The 20,906-nt window shown below is 38.9% G+C and overlaps 1 long non-coding RNA gene across 2 annotated transcripts in view; it reads left to right on the top strand.

Moving 5' to 3' along the window:
- The window catches only part of LOC116742317, a 56,695-nt gene that overhangs the window by 6,432 nt on the left and 29,357 nt on the right, over window positions 1-20,906 (top strand). Inside the window, exons 4-5 of one of the 2 annotated variants that reach the window (XR_004346427.1) lie at window positions 7,399-7,570; window positions 15,781-19,279. This is a non-coding gene — a long non-coding RNA (uncharacterized LOC116742317). Of the gene's footprint in view, window positions 1-7,398; window positions 7,571-15,780; window positions 19,280-20,906 lie in introns of those variants that run through there. The other variant, XR_004346428.1, reaches the window with a different exon arrangement.

Consider the following 20,906-nt stretch of genomic DNA (forward strand, 5'->3'; position numbering starts at 1 on the left):
ATTCTTAAATCATTTGTTATTTTATTTTTTTAAAGGTGAGGGACTTAGTTAATCTTTTTTAGGTCCTATGTATTATACCTGTTTTCTGTGTCCTACTAGGCCAAAATGAACATATCTGGGACCTTATGTTCATTGTGATTTTATCCTAGATTTGTGCTGACTTTCTAAACCTTGGACTTCTGCGGGACCTGTGTAAGATCATGTCCTTGCATTTGTAGGGGAGGAGAAAAAGAAAATCTTTTTCCCCTTCTAGGTTTTCTGCTAGGGCTCTCTAACAAAAGACAGAGTAACAAGAGAAAAACAGAAGTTCACTAACATGTATATCTCATATATACAGTGGAGAGACTCAAGGGGTGGTTAGAACTTAAGCGTGGCAAGGGAACAGTACATTTTTAGAGAAGTGACAAGATAAAGGAAAAGGACTTTGGGTATCTAGGGGCAGCAAATTGTGTGAAAGCAAATATAAGGAAAACTGATAATGGTTAAAGACTAATTAGTAAAGTTTGTTATGTAGATTTCTCTAGCATCACCACCAGCCTAATAAGGAACTAAAGTTTCTCTGATGATTAACTTTTGTCCTTCCTGGTGAGGGGGCAGGGGGAAGGAAGACACCTTTGTAAATTTTCGTCTTGCTTTTAGGCAAATAGGGGGAGAACAGAGAGCATTTTTGTGTCTGCTCCTCAAATGCCTTTAGTTCGAAATAATACTTTGCCAAAGTGGCATACTTTGGGGTGGCCAAATTTGGCTACCCTTTACATTTAAGGTTGTCAACTTGAAAATTAGAGGAAGGCTTTGCTCTTTTAGTGTTGCTCCTAAGAAATATCAATGATATGTTAATATTAACATACATATGAGATTTAATATCTGGGATTTTTAAAGTAGAGTGCAATGAAAATCACATCTCCAGTTACATACAAGTAAATACAGGTCACAGAACAGAAACAAGAGTTAAAGAGTCAAGAGAAAGTGGAGAGGAAAATGTATATATAATTCCATTCTGAAACTAGACCTGGATTTAAGAAAAAATTAAATTACTCTTGTGTATAGCATAGTAATTAAGAGCATGCCATTTGCAGTGACATGGATGGACCTAGAGATTGTCATACTGAGTGAAGTCAGTCAGACAGAGAAAGACAAATATCCTATGATATCGCTTATATGTGGAATCTAAAAGAATGGTACAAATGAACTTTTTTACAAAACAGAAATAAAGTCACAGATATAGAAAACAAACTTATGGTTACCAAAGAGGAAAGGGGGTGGATTAAATTGGGAGATTGGGATTGACATATACACACTACTATATATAAAATAGATGACTAATAAGAGCCTACTGTATAGCACAGGGAACTCTACTTAACACTCTGTAATGACCTATATGGAAAAGGAATCTAAAAAAGAATGGATATATGTATATGTAAAACTGATTCACTTTGCTGTACAGCAGAAACTAACACAACATTGTAAATCAACTATACTCTAATAAAAATTAATAAAAAAAAAAAAGAGCATGGATTCTGGAGCCAGACTACCTAAGTTCAGATCCATCTGACATCATTAACATAATCATGATTGGGGTCCAGTATCCTCCTTAAGTGTGAAATAAGTGGAGATAAAAATAAAACCTTCTGTATGGTGTTGTGAGGACTAAATGCGTTAATGCATTTAAACCATATAGAATAGTGGCCTGGGAGCTATGGATTTGAAGACGAATATGACATAATTTCTGCTCTTTGAGAGCTACCTGTTACTCTTATAAACAAAGTATAAAACAGTGCAAGTTAAACGCTCTAAGATGGACAAATGAGAGTGTAGATAGATGGGAATAAGCAGTGTGAGCATCGAGGGTTTTATTCAATAAATGAAGAAACTGAGGCTTAAAGAGTGTGTGATTTTCTTTTGATCTCTTAAGTAGCAAGACCAGCACTGATAATGCAACTTAGCCGGCCATCTCCAAGTAAAGAACCAGGACTCTTTCCTCTGTGCAGTGTGATCTCAGCTTCTCTACTTACTGGCTGTATGGTCTTTGGGAATTGATTCAGCCTCTCTGAGTTTTAATTTCTGTGTCTATAAAACAGAGATAATTGTAGAACCTATCTCTGGGAATTGTGATGAGTATTAGAATGAGATGATGTATATAAAGTGCTTTACAGATTGTCTGGCTCATAGCAAGCATTCAATATATCTTAACCTTTATTAACAGTCATATAAATATTTTATTTCAGCCCAGTATTGCTTGTGGAGAGTAGATTACATACTTGGAGCCACATAGTCAAGATTAGTTCTATTACTGTATTCAATTTTTGCTTCTGAATAGAGTACATAAAACAGAAGCAATCAGAAATAATAAATACATAGAGATAAATACTACAATTACAAGGCAAAGCCTTCCAGAAGAAGTAATTCATTGTGAAACGAATTGACCTGAGTATTCCCCCTTTCTCTTTAAGCTTCCACGAGAGGCTATGATATGTTTCAAAGTACTCCAACATGTGAGCTTCAGAGAAAAGGAGAAGAAAAAAAGCATCTCTGGACAACTCAGTCTGTATAAAGTTCTTAGTGCAATTCTTGGCACAAAAAAGGTGTTCAATATAAAGCTGAATTGCCTCTTTATGTGACGATTGGAAACATTTTCTATGCCCTCTCCACAAATATCCACTATCCTCAAACAAAGCATGTTTGTAAATTTTAAGGTCTGAGCAGTGCCAAAAAGGGAAAATTTCTCTGTGTGGCAGCATTTACGACCTTTATCAGCAAGAAATTTGTAATCAAATATCTAAAAATATATATTTTAAGGGTTTGAACTGGTTTCAAAATGTGAAAAGTTAAATTTTTCAAAGCTTCCTTTTTGTGTTGTTTGAAAGATGATTGGGGGGTTGGAAACAAAGAAATTAGGGAACTCTGGGAAGCAAGAGTTCCAGTGAAAACATCAGGATCCAGTGCTACAGTGCAAATGTGCTGTTCTGTAAGCTGTTCAGTGGCTGATCCAACATGCATTCACCAAGTCCTGGGGAGGCAGAGTACTCTGTGCTAGGCACTGGAGGTAGTCAGTGAACCTTTCAGGTTTCCACTGGAAAGACAAGATGTGCACTCACAAGTCAACCAAATGACGTTTTCCAAAGACAATACAAAAATAATCCCATAATGAGGAATCACAATGCGGACTGTGATTCAGGCCAGATGAGAGGCATAGCGGTAAATTCTGTGAGTTATGGGAAGAAGAAAGTTCTGAGGTCTGTAAGCATCCAGAAGGCTTTATGGAAGAGGTGAGATCTTGGGCTAAAACTCAGGGGAAGTACAGCATCAGGAGAGGTGAGACAGAGGTCACTTAGTATAAGCAGAGGTTGCTGCTATATAATGGGAGCAGGCAGGGCTATGCTTGGCACTCAGGAAGCCTACTGGGGCATCTCTTAGTACTTCCATGGTATGGCTCAATGAAACATGGCAACCAGGGACCCAGACTCCTCAGATGAAGACAAGTCAGGTGCACTGTGCGGGCACAAACCACAGCTTAAGGGGGGGGATGTAAAAGAGTGATAGAGAAGGAAGATGACGGGAATTACTCATGGCCTCAGGACCAAATGCAGCAGCAGATTAGCTTATTCCAACTTCCTTCTCATAAATTTTCCCCCAGAATTTGTGACCATCCAGAAAAGGGAAAAATCTGTAAATGACAGATGAAGTGAAGTTAAAGTGCCCCACCCAGAGCACTTCAGATTCCTTTTACCAGCTCTGTGCATCCATCCTCTGGCCTCTTCATGCTTGCTATAGAGGACTGTGCCCAGGCACTGGGGCCCCTTTCCTTTATAGAGAGGCAGGAGTGCCTTCCAATCCCCTCAGGGAAGCTTGATGCCAATGCTTGGTTGACTATGGGAATACAATAGCCCCATCTCCTTTGTCTTAAGACAACACCTCCAGAGTGTAAGTTATGTTCTGGAGTTCTGCAGGATCCGGCTGCAGCTTGGGGCTTCATGGAAGTCATACCCTTGTTTGGTTCCTTTCTCTTCCCTCCTCTGCTTCTTCTCCCTTCCTAGTTTCTTATAGGAGCACTTCCTTAATACCTCCCTTGCATTAGGACCCTTGCCTCAGGGACTGCTTTTAAGATAACTGGGCCTAAAACTAAAGGGCACTTAAGGTGGGTGGAATCAAGGTTTAAAGGAGAGAATAATAATATGCATATTTAAGTTGCTTGAGGTAACTAGTTTCATTTAGGTACAAAAGGAGTGAATGAAAATTCTGGAGAAGAGTTTAGAAATCCGGTTATTTGATGGCACTTTGCAGGAATTTAATGAAGCTAAAGAATTCCTAATTCTTTTTGCCTGTGTATCAGCTGAGAGCCTATTGTACCTAGGCCCAACTGCCTAGGTTCAGCTGAAATATAATGAGGTCTGTATGAATGCATCTTGCAGTTTAGGACTTGACTGTTCAAAGTGTGGGTGAGAGACACTACCCGTGTTTCTCACCTGAGTGAGTCTCCTGAGGTCTCAATTGTTCAGGAAACTGCTTCATGCTATAAGGCCTCCCTCTGGCAAGGTAACATGCTAGACCTGACGTCAGGTGGGCTGTAAATGCCAGGGAATTAATATCCTCGGACTAGTTCTCCACTAATGGGAGTTAGTGCATTCACTATCCCAGATTTCTCACTGCTCAAGTGAGTCAGCTGTGAGGCATGTCCTACACCATCTCCTGGAGGTTGAGACCTGGTCTCCCACAATAGCATTCTCTTTTGGCTTTTTTTTTTTTATTGCCTGTCCCCATTCTCCAACCCCCTACTGATGTTTCCTGGGATCTCATTCCAAATCTACTTGCCAAAAATCCTTGTGTCACGATCTGCTTCTGGGGAACCCGAATTAAGACATAGTTTCAACCTCTGAATTTTCATATTAATGTCCTCTCCTGAGAGGCAGTGTCTTTAAAAGGCAATTTACCTGTGGTTCTGCTTTGCAGGTTCAGAGCACACTGCTTCGGAAAATATTTCAGACTCTGTAACTCATGTTTAGGAATGTGGCTGATAAGGATAAAGCTTTATTTTGTTCACTTTGACTATGGTCTGAATAATCATGAGTGGTATTGCAAGCAAAATGCATTTAGGGAGAATAAAATCAAGACTCATATTAAAGAAATCGCAATCATCCCCGAAGTGGGAAGATATTCTGCAAGTCACTGATTCAGCAAGTATTTATCAAATCTTATTTATGTACAAGGCATGGTGCAGAGCCAAGATAGTTGTAAATGCAGATTTGATCTTCGGGAATGCATCCCATAGTCATGAAAGCCAGGGGGACTTTTATGTTGGTTAAGTAAAGAGGAATGGAACTGATTTTAGTATGCAGCTTGCTCAGATTCTGTCTCAGGAATCAGGTTCTAAGGAGGAATTCCTTCCTGGTTTTGAGTAAAGAAAGGCAATCCTGAAATAAGTGCATATCCAGACCCCCAAGGTGTCTGGTTAGTGGGTGGTAACCTTCTTTAGGCGGCAGGAGATGAGACACATTTGTTTAAAAAGAAATCACTCTATTTCATGTTCTACCTCGTAGTCTTCAGCTTTTTCTAACTGCTTTACCTGAGCTTGCTTTGTTTCCACAACACAGTTGTGAGATGTGTTGTGTAATCCCAGCATGTTGTATAATTTTAAAGACACTTGACGAGTTCACCTACTTAATTAATTTTGCATGTTCAGTGAGTGTTTGTCTGATGCCCAGTCACTACTGCAACCACTTAGCTCCCCTTGCCACGGAACAACAATAAAGAACGCACAATTCCAACGTGCAGGAGCTTCTGGCTTAGTTGCAGAGACAGGCAAAGAAAGAGAAAATTTCCAAATGGTGTGGTAAGTAGTATGAAAGAAGAGAGCATGGAAAAGAGGCATTTCAGCCCATTCAGGCTTGAGAAGACTGAGAGAGGAAGAGGCGCCAGGGCTGGTTCCAGAGTGGATGGCACCTGAACTTCACGTATGCAGGCGCACCTCGTTTAGGTGCACTCCCTCTTATTGCACTTCGCAGATACTCTGTTTTTTCCCAAATTGAAGGTTTGTGGCTACCCTGCATGGAGCAAGCCTATCAGCACCATTTACTTACTTCGTATCTGTGTCACTTTTAGTAATTATCACAATATTTTAAGTGTTTTCATTATTATAATATTTGTTATGGCGCTCTGTGATCAGTTATCTTTGATGTTACTATTGCAAAAAAACTACGACTCACTGAAGGCTCAGATGATGGTTAGCATTTTTAGTAATAAAGTATTTTTTTAATTAAAAGATGTACTTTTAAAAAGGCAATGCCATTATGCACTTAATAGACTGCAATATAGTGTAAACATACATTTTATATGCACCGGGGAACTAAAAAACCGTGCGACTTATTTTATTGTGGTGGTCTGGAACTGAACTCATGATATCTTTGAGGTATGTCTGTACATACATTAGGGACTCAGCTAGACGGAGAGAGGGCATTGGAGGCAGAAGGAAAAACAGAAGCAAGCATCTAGGCGTGGAGAAGAGCATAGGATGTGGGGGAACTGCGAGTGGTTCCATACCCTTGAAATGCAGAGTCCACTAAGGACTGGTGAGAGGAAGGAGGTGAGCCAGAACGTGAAGACCTTGAATGTTATGCTATGTAGTACAGACTATGTCTGAAGGGTAATAGCGAGAGATTGAAAACTTTTGAATATATCAGTTACAAAATCCGATTTTCACTTTACTTCACTCTGACTGCTCTATGGAAACTGAATTGTGAGAAAAAAGACTAGAAGGAAGGACCCATTTAGGAGGGTAGTGCAGTAGCCTTGAAGGGATAAGGTGATAGAGTGACTGGCCAGCAGCAGTGAAAATGGAGAGATGTGGATGTAGGTGTTAAGGTGGGGAGAGAGGCTACATGTAAGGAGGTGGCGGGGACATGAAAATAAATGCATTCCATGCAGTTGAGCCAGCTGGGCTGAAGAAGGGGACATGGCTTAGCCTAGCTTCAGGAGTGACTAGAAAGCTTACTGCTTTTGTTGTTACCTCTGCTTGAAACTCTCCCTCGAGATCTTTGTTACCATGTGACAAAATCCAACAAAACTTCCCTTTTTGTCTGAATCTGCTGACAAGGCAAAACACAGACACCTCACCTTCCAGTTCTTTGTCTCATGGTTAACTAGCTGAGATTAAAACTCTGCGCGCAGAGCTAGCTAAGCCAGAATAAAAGAAAAACAAATAACCAACATTTCCTATTTATATGGCTAACGGACTGTCGGGGCTGGCACTATAACCACAGTGTAAACCACATCTTTGGCAACCTGTCTATTCCTTTCTATAAAAGCTGAGACAGCTGAAGATCTTCAGATGGGGTGACGACCTCCCTGTCGCAATAGTCTCAATAATACTAGTCTCCCAACTTGTCTGGCTTTTTTCTTTGACAGTTTGGTGCCCTGACTCAGGACTGGAGGTTGCCTTCAGATTCTCATCTGTTCCAGCCAGGTAATAAGGCCACTGGGAGCTTTTTGTGCTTCATTCATGACTGGCAACCCAGGGATCTGAAGATGGGTCCTGATCCTGGTCCTATGCTCCAGATTCTTATCTGTGGCTAGCATGGTAAGGATTTGATTTTGATTCTTTTGAGTATTTAGTTGATTCTTGTGCTAGATTTTTAATTTTTTTTTGTTTTGTTTTAGTCTGACAATTTGGTAATCCTTGTAAATGCATTAAATGGTTTATGGGTATCTTGTTTCTGGTATGTGAAAGATGACAGAGAATGGAGTTTTGTTACCCTTTCTGTTTATCTATTTTGCCTATTTTGGACTCAAATCAATTAAGAATGTGTACCCACTGGGAAGCAAGAGCTCTTTTTATAATAAAAAGTGAGTTTTGTTATTTCTGGGTTTATGCCTGAACGACAGGCTAAACTTTTAGAATCAAAGCTATAAGTTATCTATGTCTATGTCTGTATGTTTATATGTCTGTGGGTATGTAATAGTTCCCTATCTCCAGATGGTATTACTAAAATAGATTATAAAAGTTTTAAAAGAGCTCTATTTTGATTGACTTAGAGCTAAATAAGGCCTTATACAAATGAAATGTTCCTAAAATTCCCAGATATTGAAAAATTAAACTTCTGATACTTTTTATGTACTAAAACTATATTCTCATAAGCACTAACTCAAAAGTTAAAAGAGGGCTTCCCTGGTGGCGCAGTGGTTGAAAGTGCGCCTGACGATGCAGGGGACGCGGGTTCGTGCCCCGGTCCGGGAAGATCCCACATGCCAACGCAACGGGAGAGGCCACAACAGTGAGAGGCCCGCGTACCGCAAAAAAAAAAAAAAAAAAATAGTTATAAGAATTCAAGTCCACATAATTTGGGTAAATTTTGACAAATGGGTCCAATTTAATATTTTTGGTTTCATAAAACAGCTATATCTTCTGAGTTCAACATACATTTTTATTCTACATGGGCATGCTCTTCCTCAACTTACAAAGATTTGCTGACTTAAGCTATCATTTCAGTTACTATATTTTTAAGATTATAAAAAATGTAAATTTGTATTTAGTCAAATTAAATCATTATTCTGACAAATTTTATTTCAAAAGTAATTGTGTGTTACAGTATGTCAGCTTGAAAATAGTTTCCAAAATCTTCTGGTAACTTAAAACCTTCGACTGATGTTAAAATTGAGTTAATTAATAAATATTCATTAAATACCTAGATCATATCTAAATAAGATATTTAGAACACTGAAGCATTAATTACTAAATGTACTTTCATTTTACATACATTTTGCCTCATTTTTATATAACACAGAAAGGCTATATATTTGGGTCTGTTAATAAACATGTTCATTTTTGCCACATTGAGAAATTGTAATAAAAGGAATGTTTATGGCTATAAAAAGTTATGAGATGTATATTTGTAAGCTCTGCTGGTCTGCAAGAAACTATTGGCATGTGAAAGATAGTTTACAGTTATCTACTGACTGATTCCCTCCTTGACCAAACTTTAGTCATGCTCCTGGAGCCTTCTTCTAGTCTAGGCCATAGCCTTGGCCTGCTGAGCTCAGTTTATTGGAAATCCCCCCACCTCTGATACCTGATCATCCTTGAATATCTGATCAAGTCCCTTAACCCCTGCCCTGGATATGTAAGTCCTAGGCCTGTTTTTAGGAAGAATCTTATTAAGCAAGCTTAGCAAGAATCCCCCTACCCTTGACATCTAATCAAGTTCCTCTTAGTAAGTTTTCATCCACTGACCCCCCTCACTCTGCTACTTGGCTATAAATCTCCAGCTGTCTTTGCTGAATTGGGAATTGAGCTCAGTTCTATACTGAAGTCTCTCTCCCCTATTGCAGTAGTTCAAATAAGATTTGTCTTGCCATTTTAACACGTGCCTAGTGAATAACTTTTCTTTTACACCACCTCCTGGTTTCTCTATGCAATAGAAATTACTGCAGTTAAAAATTATAATCAGGGCTTCCCTGGTGGCGCAGTGGTTGAGAGTCCCCCTGCCGATGCAGGGGACACGGGTTCGTGCCCCGGTCCGGGAGGATCCCACATGCCGCGGAGCCGCCGGGCCCGTGAGCCATGGCCGCTGAGCCTGCGCATCCGGAGCCTGTGCTTCGCAATGGGAGAGGCCACAGCAGTGAGAGGCCCGCGTACCGCAAAACAAACAAACACAACAAAAAAAAAAAAAAAAAATTATAATCAATATGTGAATGAGACTCTAATAGGAGTGATAGTGTCAGAGAGGAAACATTTGCATGCAAAGTGTGCAGATGTATTTTGTTAAGGAAGAAGAGAGTAGTTTTGTTCTAATTAAAATGACTGGTTGTTCCAGAATGAGAAAGAGAAAAGTGTATGACAAAACCTGTCTGGATAGAGAAAGCTGCAGATGGTTCGGGAAAAGGGAATCTTATTTCTTGTAGTCACAGTTGGCTAAGGTTTAATGAGTTTATTTACAAGATTCTTAGTAAATGCATTAGTATCAATATATTGTTTAAAACTCTAATTTGATTTTCTCTATTAAGATGACAATTGTTTTCTTGTACTATTGGTCTTCTCTTAATAAGTGCTTGTAAAAGATTTTTTCTTTACCTTCTGAGTAATCTGCCTAGAAGACAACTTTTCAGGGTCTTACCAGAATAACTCCCTATGTGTTGTGATGATTTTATAATATCCTTGATTACTTAAGAGAACAAAGTCTTTTCACTCGAAAGAACTGAAGTGCTCTACATCTACTTTTGAAATTTTTTTGTCATTTTGGTTAAATAGAATTCTTTCTCAGTAATCCATGTTCTTATTTAATCAAATACTTAAACTTTTGGATTACTTTTTATATTTTACCTTCCAAATGTCAAATCCTAGATGGTATCTTTTGCATTGTCAAGGAAAAAAATGTAAGTATGGACTTGAGTAAGAAAAGACATCATTAAGCAAGACTATTGCAATAGGGAGATGCTTAAAGCCTAAGCCACAAAAGTTTCAGGCAAAGGTTAGGCAAGCAAGGCTTTTATAGGTAGAGACACTGGGACAGGGGCTTACAGAAAGTAGAAGGGATGCAATGTGAAAAACCGGTATGTGGGAATGGCTTTGAAACTATGAAGTGCTGCAAATATTGTACTAATAGAAAAGCTGGGGCAGGAAAGGTGGTTTGTGGTTAGGCTCAGGGGGTTGGGATTCTGGGTCTGACCATGGAGCAAACAACTTAAAGCATAGGAAATTCACATAGAGTTGAGAGCCTAGTGGTCCTCAGCTATGCAGCCTAAAGTTGTGTTAAGCACAGAGCTTGTTCAGCCTTGTCAGTCCCTCTCTCTGTTCAAGGCAGGCTCAGAAAGAGACTTTCTCTGAACAATACAGGGATAGGGGATATCTCAAACAATGAATGGCTGAGTGAAATAGTCCTCAGGGTCAGCTTTTTTCTCAGCGATGTCCCTAGAGGACTAGTTGAACCATCTGTTTTGTGTGCTGGCAAAGGTCAGTTATTTCAATATTCCTCGGATCAGATATCTTAAAAGTGGGATGGCTAAAGTGAAAAAGAGAAATGTTAATATGAAGAGTTGAATTAAAGTAAGGAGATGGAAGTTAAAACTCTAAGGGTAGCTAGTCCAGTGAATTTCAAGAGGTCAGTAGATGGAAACATTTGATTATGCAGCACTGCTTTTAGAGTTTTCTTATGCTCCTAATTATCCTGCCCAGAGTCTGGGTTACCTCTCTTATGAGGAAGTACATGACCTTAACATTTCACCAGACTTCAGTAGTGACCCAGACAGCAGCTTGTCAAGGGAGAAATCGGGCCATGCATGGTCTGCAGTAGTAATTGAGTCCTCCTAAGCTTATAACGAGTCCTCCGGCTTCAGCTTGCAGATCCTAGGGACAAGGACCAGCTACAAGCCTGAGAGTCCCAATAAGGATCTGGCAGTCAGGTTTTAGCTCTCAGTGACTCCAAGTCAAGGAGGAGGGAGAAAAATTGAAAAGCTTAGTGCGGAGGCTAAGGTTAGTTTGCAGCCAGATATTGAAGGAAAGTGGAAGAATTGAAAATTTGGTTGACAATCTGTGCCAAGTAACAGATCCAAATCCACTTTACAAGTAGGCATCACAATGGTTATCCACAATGGGAGAGCAAGCCAATTAAGTCTCTACCAGACAAGACAGAGTCTGCATATCCATGAGTTACCTGCAGTTTACAAAGTGATACAAAGTAGCTCAAAGACAGTGAATAGCATCAGAATGTGATAACTCAGAATGTGCATAGTGTCCCATTGAAATACAGAACTTCTCTCTATTGTCCCTCTTTCCCTTCTGATGGAAGACAATCTCTAAGGAAAGATTATTCTTCATCACAAAATAAAGCCATTCTCATTAGATGTGGCCTGGTTATTTACATAGGTGCAGCAAGAATGACAATTTACCACATGACTCTTATATTTGCTTTGCTGAAAGTTTCATAAAGAATCTCACATTGGACTCTTCTAAGCCTCTTGAGGATAGGAAGCCAAGCCACGAATAAGAATACTTAAGAATTTCCAAATTTTGGAAAGAGCACATTTATAAGAGCACAGTCTACTAAATAGTTATGAGTGATAGATAGCTTAAGAGAAAAGAGAAAGGGGCTCCTTATTACCAGAAAACAGAACATTAAAGCAGCAGCATTCCAAACAAAGTCCATATTCATCCAGTTCATTCAATCCAATTCTTGTTTCACTTTATCCCGGGCTAGTCATCTCATCAATTCCACCAATTCTTGACTAGACATCTGGAACTTCTGACTCAGTCCACTAGAATGATGTGATAGCTGTTTAAGCAATGCCATCAGTAGCCTTTACCCAAGAATACCAGGTATAGTTCTTTTCCACCAGGCTCTAAGATAGTCCTTCTTTGCTAAAGATGGAACACTCTGCCCTATAGCTGATTCCAAGTGATTTCATGGAATCATCAGGGGTAAAAAAAGAAAAAACACAGACACAAAACTGTCTGTAGATGACTAAAGACTAAAAATGGCTATTGTTAACATATTTTTGATAATTTTCAAAAGGGAAAGGTCTGATGAGAATTCATTATAAAAATAATACAATTGATAAGGAAATTTAATTGTTTATATGAGACCTAAAAATCAACTCAAAAAGTTTTAGGCAAAATATACATAAACATAATGATTAATCCTATTTTCAAAGAAGAGTGGATATTGCATCCTGTTTATGAAAATGTGTGAGCATAATTTCTACAGGGAAAGAATATCAGATATAAGAATCCTGAGACATAGTATGCCATGAATATATCAAGCATATGATTAGAATAAAGCAATAATATATCTAGATTATCAAGCAAAGATACTCACTAAACCTGTATAAACTTAGGAAGAACATATCCAATTAGGATAAAAATGTAATTTTGCAAGGCTGATAACTCAGAAGACATAGATGTAATTATTAAGCCAACAACATCAAACTAGTTTCATTTGCCAAAGATTTACTTATATCAGGTAGCTTGAATTTTTAAAACATTTTGATAGGTTTCTATAAAAATACTTTTAAACATTAAACATATAAAAATTTTAATTTCCTTAATTTCTGAAAATTTCAGGAATATTTAAAATTATACAAGCTCTTATTTATCTCTTAGCCAATCAAATCTTAGCAACCAAAAGGTATTCTTTTAAAGAATTTTATAGTTTAATGGGGTAATACTATTTGGAGGTAGAAAAATATTACATGTGCATAATTCATACACATATACATACATACATACACACAAATAGAGAACTTATAGCTTTAATTTTAATTTTAAAATTTTAGCCATGGTTCAGACATAAACACAAAAACACAAAACTCACTGGTTCATATAAAAGAGCTGACTCTCGTTCTTACCTCACTTACATTTCCACAAAAATTATATTCCTGGTAGATGGGGCAACCTGAAATAATTTGCTCAATATGAGAGCTAAAGCATCTTCACCAGTATTTGCAAAGGAGACTCTTAAGGTGTCCTTTGACCTGATATGTGACGCTATGGGTTCTCTGGACTAAATTTCCAGAAAGGGATGGAGAAGAAACCAAGGGGCCATCTGGTGTTTTCAAAGTCCAACTGAGTGGAGAAAACAGTCAGCCTGTTTCCAGTTAGCTTTTCCCGCCTCAGGCTGTTGCCCTTTATGTCTCTGAGCTCCTCCAGAGCCTGGACAGTGGTGGGAGATGTCAATCTCAAGTGACAACAGGGGGTTGAGGGGCCTGAATGAGAAAGGAAAGGTCTGGCGGAGGAGGAGTAGAGCTGCTAAAGGAGGAGGAACAAAGGATTCAAGGCAGCTACAGTGATGGTGAGCGACAGGTCTTAAAGGCACTAAGAAGGAAAATGGCCTTTGAAGAAAGAAATAGCCTCTGAAAAGTTTTTGTGGGAGAGGCATAATAATTGTCTCTTTGTACCAAACAATGAAAGCAATCCATTGTTTGGATGAGATCTTGGAGTCACCGTATTCAAGGGCCCCACTCAGAATGAGCCAATATGGGAAAATTCTAAGTCCCCAAAGAGGTCATTGATATTCTAAGGTTCTTTTTTTTTTTTTTTTTTTTTTAGTAAAATTTTTGACATTTTGAAGAAATTGGGTGGAATTAGTACCATAATGATGGAGTACAAATTCTACAATGAAGAGATCTGTGGGACAATGTTTAGACTGACAATCTCCCATGATTAATAAAGGAACACCTTTTGGCGCTAAGGCCTTGGGACTTTAACCAAGGTGTGATATCCTGGGAGAGTCAGGGGCTTAACCCATAGTCAAAAAAGCCAGAATGAGAAGACAGATAAATAGAAGAAAAAAGACAAAAATAAACGAAAACCAAAGCCAAAAACATTTGTCTGTTTATCGTGCTACAACAGACAAATGTTTGGAATGCTGCATTAGGAGTTATGACTCACCACTGTAGATCCTGGTTTCCTCAGCCAGGAAAGGACACAGTATCTGATAAGATGGAATTAGCACTTGGGTGAAGAAAGCAGTGTATGAGGGGTGGTCAACACTCCATCAAAGTCATGGCATCATTACTGTCAAAGAAAAAAAATGCAATCTGTATGTTAATATGAAAGATCTCTTTAAGGGGGATATTGCAATAGGAGGAGGTGGGTACTATAACAGGAAGACGCTCAAAGACTAAGCCATAAATGTCTCAGGGAAGGGATGGGAGGCCAAAACTGTTAAATGCAGAGACTACTGGGACAGGTGGCTGTGAAAGTAGAGGGAAGGATGTTGAAAGCTGCTGGTGGGAGGGTGTTTTTGGAACTTGCCAATCTTTGTCAAATATTGTGCTAACAGGAAAGTCAAGGCGGGAAATGTTGGTTTGTGGTTAGACACATGGGGTGGGGTCTGCACCTGAGCTAGAGCAAACAAGTTGAAGTGCAGGGAATTCACATAGCCTTGAGGGTTCAAGGTTCTAAAGTTGCTTCAAGGTCAAAGTTTGATTAGCCTTGTCAGCAATGAAAATTGGCTTTGAGATGTCCAAAGGGGACCCTGGAAAATCACAAAGATTTGTCCTTTCACCTTGTAAGAAGAGACATGTTAGAAATAATAGGGTCATTTGATATGTTACTAATGATGAGTTGCATGGGAAATATTGTCAAACCTGAGGAAATGCTTAGACTTCCCTAGGTTAAATTTGTACTGGTAAAATATTATTAACATAAATATTTAAACAATTGTATTCCATATGGGAAGGTTCTAGAGAATTGTCAGTGTTTTTGTTGTCCATGATGTGTTTCTATTTATCAGAGTCCTGATGTTGCTTATTAGACAAAAGCAGTATAATTATACAGTATATAAAAAGCTATCAGTCAGTGCAGTTATTTTTAAAACATTAACTTGGTTGCGACTTTACTGTTTTAATTTGAGTCTTGTGTATTCCAGGCCAGTAGTTTTCTACTGGGATCCACATCACTTCTCTATGGACATTTAGTAATCTACTAGTGTTTAGAACCTACTCCAGACTTACTGAATCTATTTACTTGATATATTCTTAAATGGACATCTATTGTCTCAGGATTTTTCTATGTTATATCTGAAAATGTTTTCTCTGTAAAGACTGTGTTCATCCATTTTCATGGATTAGATGTAATATTCATGTTTTTTTAAAATAGGCTTAAATCTCTTTACTTAAAGGTATTTTGTCTATATTTTTTTGGACTGGCTTATTTTGTTTTTCACTCCATGTAAATAAGCAGATAGGCTTGTCATTTGCATTATCCTTATAATAAATTCTGTTCAGATCATTCCCTTATGAAAAATGTCAGTAATAAGTAAACAATAGCCATTTTTGGTCTTTTGTCATCCACAGATAGTTTTGTTTGTGTGTGTGTGTTTTTAAGCTCCTGATGCTTCCATGAAATCACTTGGAATCAGCTATAGGGCAGTGTTCCATCTTTAGCAAAGAAGGACTATCTTAGAGCCTGGTGGAAAAAGGACTATGGCCTGGTACTCTTGGGTACAGGCTACCGATGGCATTGCTTAAACAGCTATCACATCATACTAGTGGACTGCGTCAGGAGTTCCAGACGTCTAGTCAAGAATTGGATGCATTCATGAGACTACGAACCTAAGATCGAATGGAACAAAAATTAATTACATAGGACTGAATGAACTGGATGAATATGAACTTTGTTTGGAATTGTGCTAATGCTTTAATGTTCTATTTTTGGTAACAAGGAACCCCTTTTCTTTTTAAGCTAGCTATCACTCATAACTATTTAGTAGACTGTGCTCTTACAAACAGAAGTGAAACATTTATCTTTTCTACCCTGACTCACCCCTTCCAAAATTTGGAAACTCTTATTGGGTATTCTTATTTTCATGCCCATACGGTTATTTGCATACATTCAACAAGAATCTGACCACCTTGCTAACAGGACATCATTGGAAATTATGTTGGTTATGTAACTAGGCTTTACCTATAATGTCATATTTGAGAATGATGTTCATTTAATCAGTTATGATCAGACACTTTTGAGGAACTAAGGTTGACTTTACGGGGCCAATGCTTACTAAGTCCCTCTTGGGAAAACTGTCCTGGTTACTGGCTTTATAGGGGTGTCAGCCTCACAGGTGAGCAAGGAAGGTCACTTCCTCTTGGCAGGCCCAGGAATCTTAAGGTATTTTGGGGACCTCAAGGAAGAGAGGAATTCCCACCAAATCACTAGGCACTGCAGGTAAAAAATGATGGTGAATTCGTGGCTTGGCTTCCTATCCTCAAGAGGCTTAGAAGAGTCCAATGTGAGATTCTTTATGAAACTTTCAGCAAAGCAAATATAAGAGTCATGTGGTAAATTGTCATTCTTGCTGCACCTATGTAAATAACCAGGCCACATCTAATGAGAATGGCTTTATTTTGTGATGAAGAATAATCTTTCCTTAGAGATTGTCTTCCATCAGAAGGGAAAGAGGGACAATAGAGAGAAGTTCTATATTTCAATGGGACACTATGCACATTCTGAGTTATCACATTCTGATGCTATTCACTGTTTTTGAGCTACTTTGTATCACTTTGTAAACTGCAGGTAACTCATGGATATGCAGACTCTGTCTTGTCTGGTAGAGACTTAATTGGCTTGCTCTCCCATTGTGGATAAACCAGTTGTGATGCCTACTTGTAAAATGGATTTGGATTTGTTACTTGGCACAGATTGTCAACCCTTACCAAATTTTCAATTCTTCCACTTTCCTTCAATATCTGGCTGCAAACTAACCTTAGCCTCCGCACTAAGCTTTTCAATTTTTCTCCCTCCTCCTTGACTTGGAGTCACTGAAAAGCTAAAACCTGACTGCCAGATCCTTATTGGGACTCTCAGGCTGTCTTGTAGCTGGTCCTTGTCCCTAGGATCTGAAGAGTCACTGCAAGCTGAAGCCTGAGGACTCGTTATAAGCTTAGGAGGACTCATTACTACTGCAGACCATGCATGGCCCGATTTCTCCCTTGACAAGCTGCTGTCTGGGTCACTACTGAAGTCTGGTGAAACACTCAGGTCATCGATGTCTTTATTGGAGAAAGAGTCATGCTATGGACAACATCACCAATCTTCAAAAAACTCAGTGAGTGGGCTTCCCTGGTGGCTCAGTGGTTGAGAGTCTGCCTGCTGATGCAGGGGACACGGGTTCGTGCCCTGGTCCGGGAAGATCCCACATGCCGCAGAGCGGCTGTGCCCGTGAGCCGTGGCTGCTGAGCCTGCGCATCCGTAGCCTGTGCTCCGCAACGGGAGAGGCCACAACAGTGAGAGGCCCGCGTACCGCAAAAAAAAAAAAAAAAAAAAAAGGCGGTCCAAGCCTTCTTGTAGTGGTGTCAGGGTGTCACTCAGAGCATTGAGGTTCTCTTTAGAGAGCCTTTAGAGAGCCTGAAGTTTGACTCTCTCAGAGGGGAGCCCTGCACCTCAAAGTCATGTAGGAATGACAGAAGAAGCCATCCAGAAAGTTGTGTGTGTGTATGTGTACACACACACACACAAAATGTTTGTGATTTAAACGTTTACACTCTTCCAAATGAAGACACACACTGGACCTCACACAATAACTGTCTGCCTTTTTTCATTTAACAAACATTTTACCCAAGACCTGACACAAGCCAATGGATTGGATGTAGATGGAAGGGAGAGAGGAATCAAGGATAAAGGCTAAGTTTCTGATCTGAGCAACTTGATGGTGCCATTCACTGAGATGCAAAAATTCAGGATCTGAGCATGGATTGCTTAGGTTGCTTTTGGTCAGAGATGGAAGTGAAAGAGTTATTGTGTACATAAAAATTTTGAGAACCCTATAATACATTCAAACAGAGGCTGTATGGAGTCCTGGTACCATTCCAGAACAAAATACGTAAAATTTTATCAAGTGATAGTCTGGTTTTGGTATTTTCAATAAGGTCTTAGATGACTGCAGTTCAGCCACAGGGTCGAGAACCTGGAGCAGATTATGGTGCTGCCCATGCAATCTGGAATATGGTTGGTCTTAACGCAAAGAAGATCCATTCCATTTTGGACATGTGAAAAGGAGGAAATGACATAGCACTGAGCTGAGATTCAGGAATCCTGAATTCTAGCCTCAGCTCTCTAACTTTGCAGAAGGGCCTTCCCCGTTTTAGCCTTAATATCCTCACCTGTGAAGTGAAGAGATTGGGCTAGATGAGCAATCTCTTAGTCACTGCTCCCTAGATGACTAGGGACCCGCAGTCTTTGGCAATATGTTCTGAATTGTACAAAGTATGGCACAGTGGCTAAAAACATGGCCTTGAATCCCAGCACTGCCATTCTCCAACTCTGTGACCCTGGATAAGTTACTTGGCCTCTCTGATGATTGATTTCCTTAGCTGGAAAAACTGGATCACAATACCTACCCCCAAGTCATTATAAAGATTAAACAGATTAATATCTGTAAAGTACTTAGCATGAGGACTCTCACCTGGAATCTGGTCAATAAACATAAATATTATTCTTGATGTCCTTTTGATTTACCTTGTAAACCCAGAGTTCCAGAGAAATCAAGAGAAGAGCACATAGAAATACATTTAGTTGATTTTACGTGTTTGTCTAATTTCTTTATAGGCTCACGTGGACATATCCCCCCACCACTGGGCCATGCTTGAACTGAAAGATGAGATTACAGAAACCTTCACAATCATTCATTCTCTACCCTCAGAATCTGTAATAACTGTACTTGAATAGTGGAATTATTCCTGAGAGTTTCTCTGAAACATTTTCAGTACAGAATCTTTACTTTTAAAAGGGGGATCCCTTTTCTCCACACCCTCCCCAGCATTTATTGTTTCTAGATATTTTGATGATGGCCATTCTGACTGGTGTGAGGTGATACCTCATTCTGGTTTTGATCTGCATTTCTCTAATGATTAGTGATGTTGAGCTGGAGAGGGTGTGGAGAAAAGGGAACCCTCCTGCACTGTTGGTGGGACTGTAAATCGATACAACCACTATGGAGAACAGTATGGAGGTTCCTTAAAAACTAAAAATAGAACCATCATATGCCCAGCAATCCACTACTGGGCATATACCCTGAGAAAACCATAATTCAAAAAGGGTCATGTACCAAAATGTTCATTGCAGTACTGTTTACAATAGCCAGGACATGGAAGCAACCTAAATGTCCATCAGCAGATGAATGGATAAAGAAGATGTGGCACATATATACAATGGAATATTATTCAGCCATAAAGAGGAACGAAATTGAGTTATTTGTAATGAGCTGGATGGACTTAGAGTCTGTCATACAGAGTGAAGTAAGTCAGAAAGAGAAAGACAAATACCATATGCTAACACATATATATGGAATGTAAAAAAAACGGTACTGATGAATCTAGTGGCAGGGCAGGAATAAAGATGCAGGCATAGAGAACGGACTTGAGGACACTGTGGGGGAAGAGGAAGCTGGGACGAAGTGAGAGAGTAGCACTGACATATATATACTACCAAATGTAAAATGCATGGCTAGTGGGAAGCTGCTGCATAGCACAGGGAGATTCAGCTCGATGTTTTCTAACTACCTAGAAGGGTGGGATAGGGAGGGTGGGAGGGAGGCTTAAAAGGGAGGGGATATGGGGATATATGTATACATATAGCTGATTCGCTTTGTTATACAGCAGAAGCTAACACAACATTGTAAAGCAATTATACTCCAATAAAAATGAAAAAAGCAAATAAAATAAAACTGGAAAAAAAATAAAAGGGGGGAAATAAGTCTCCCTTAAGAATACATTACTTTATTTGGAAAATACAACAGCAGTAATTGTTTTATTTCACTTGTAACAATTTCATCATCCCCAAACTTACCCAGAAATGCATCTTTCTCTCTGGAAATGCCACTGCCAGGGAGCTTGTTTACACATTTTGCAAGGAAGAGAACAGAAGGGAGTGGATATTTATTATGTTAAGCCCTGTGCTGTGCTTTTTGATTAAATTTTAAACAGACAGGCAGCATTTTGAATGCATTAGACTCTTTGACCCCTTTAAAAATCTATTTTAGGTATATGCAGTAATTATTTACGTCTTAAGCTGGGTGTTGGATGCACAGATATTTAGTCTGTTATTTCGAGCTTTTTCATGTCTAAAATATTTTTATGATGCCTTTTGTTTTGGTGGTGGTGTCTGCAGAATGAGTTTATTTTTGCAAATATTTATTATTTATTTATGTTGGGAGATAAATGTTAAATTGTATTGCATTTTTAGTAAAATTTCCCATTATTCTTTCCCCCCTCCAAATCAAGTCCCCAATCGCTAGAAGAAGAGAAAGAGTTTTGTTAAAAAATAATTTTCTAATAATTTAATATTTCTTATTAATACACTCTAAGAAACATAAAATATATTTTTACATTTCATATATACAAATATAGAATATATAAATATTCTTTAAAGTCTTAATAAATTTTAGAACAATAACCCACGTGAAGCTTCCTGATTTTATGAGAGAAGG

This window comes from Phocoena sinus, chromosome 17 (genome assembly GCF_008692025.1).
Source record: "Phocoena sinus isolate mPhoSin1 chromosome 17, mPhoSin1.pri, whole genome shotgun sequence".
NCBI classification, from domain to species: Eukaryota; Metazoa; Chordata; class Mammalia; order Artiodactyla; family Phocoenidae; genus Phocoena; species Phocoena sinus.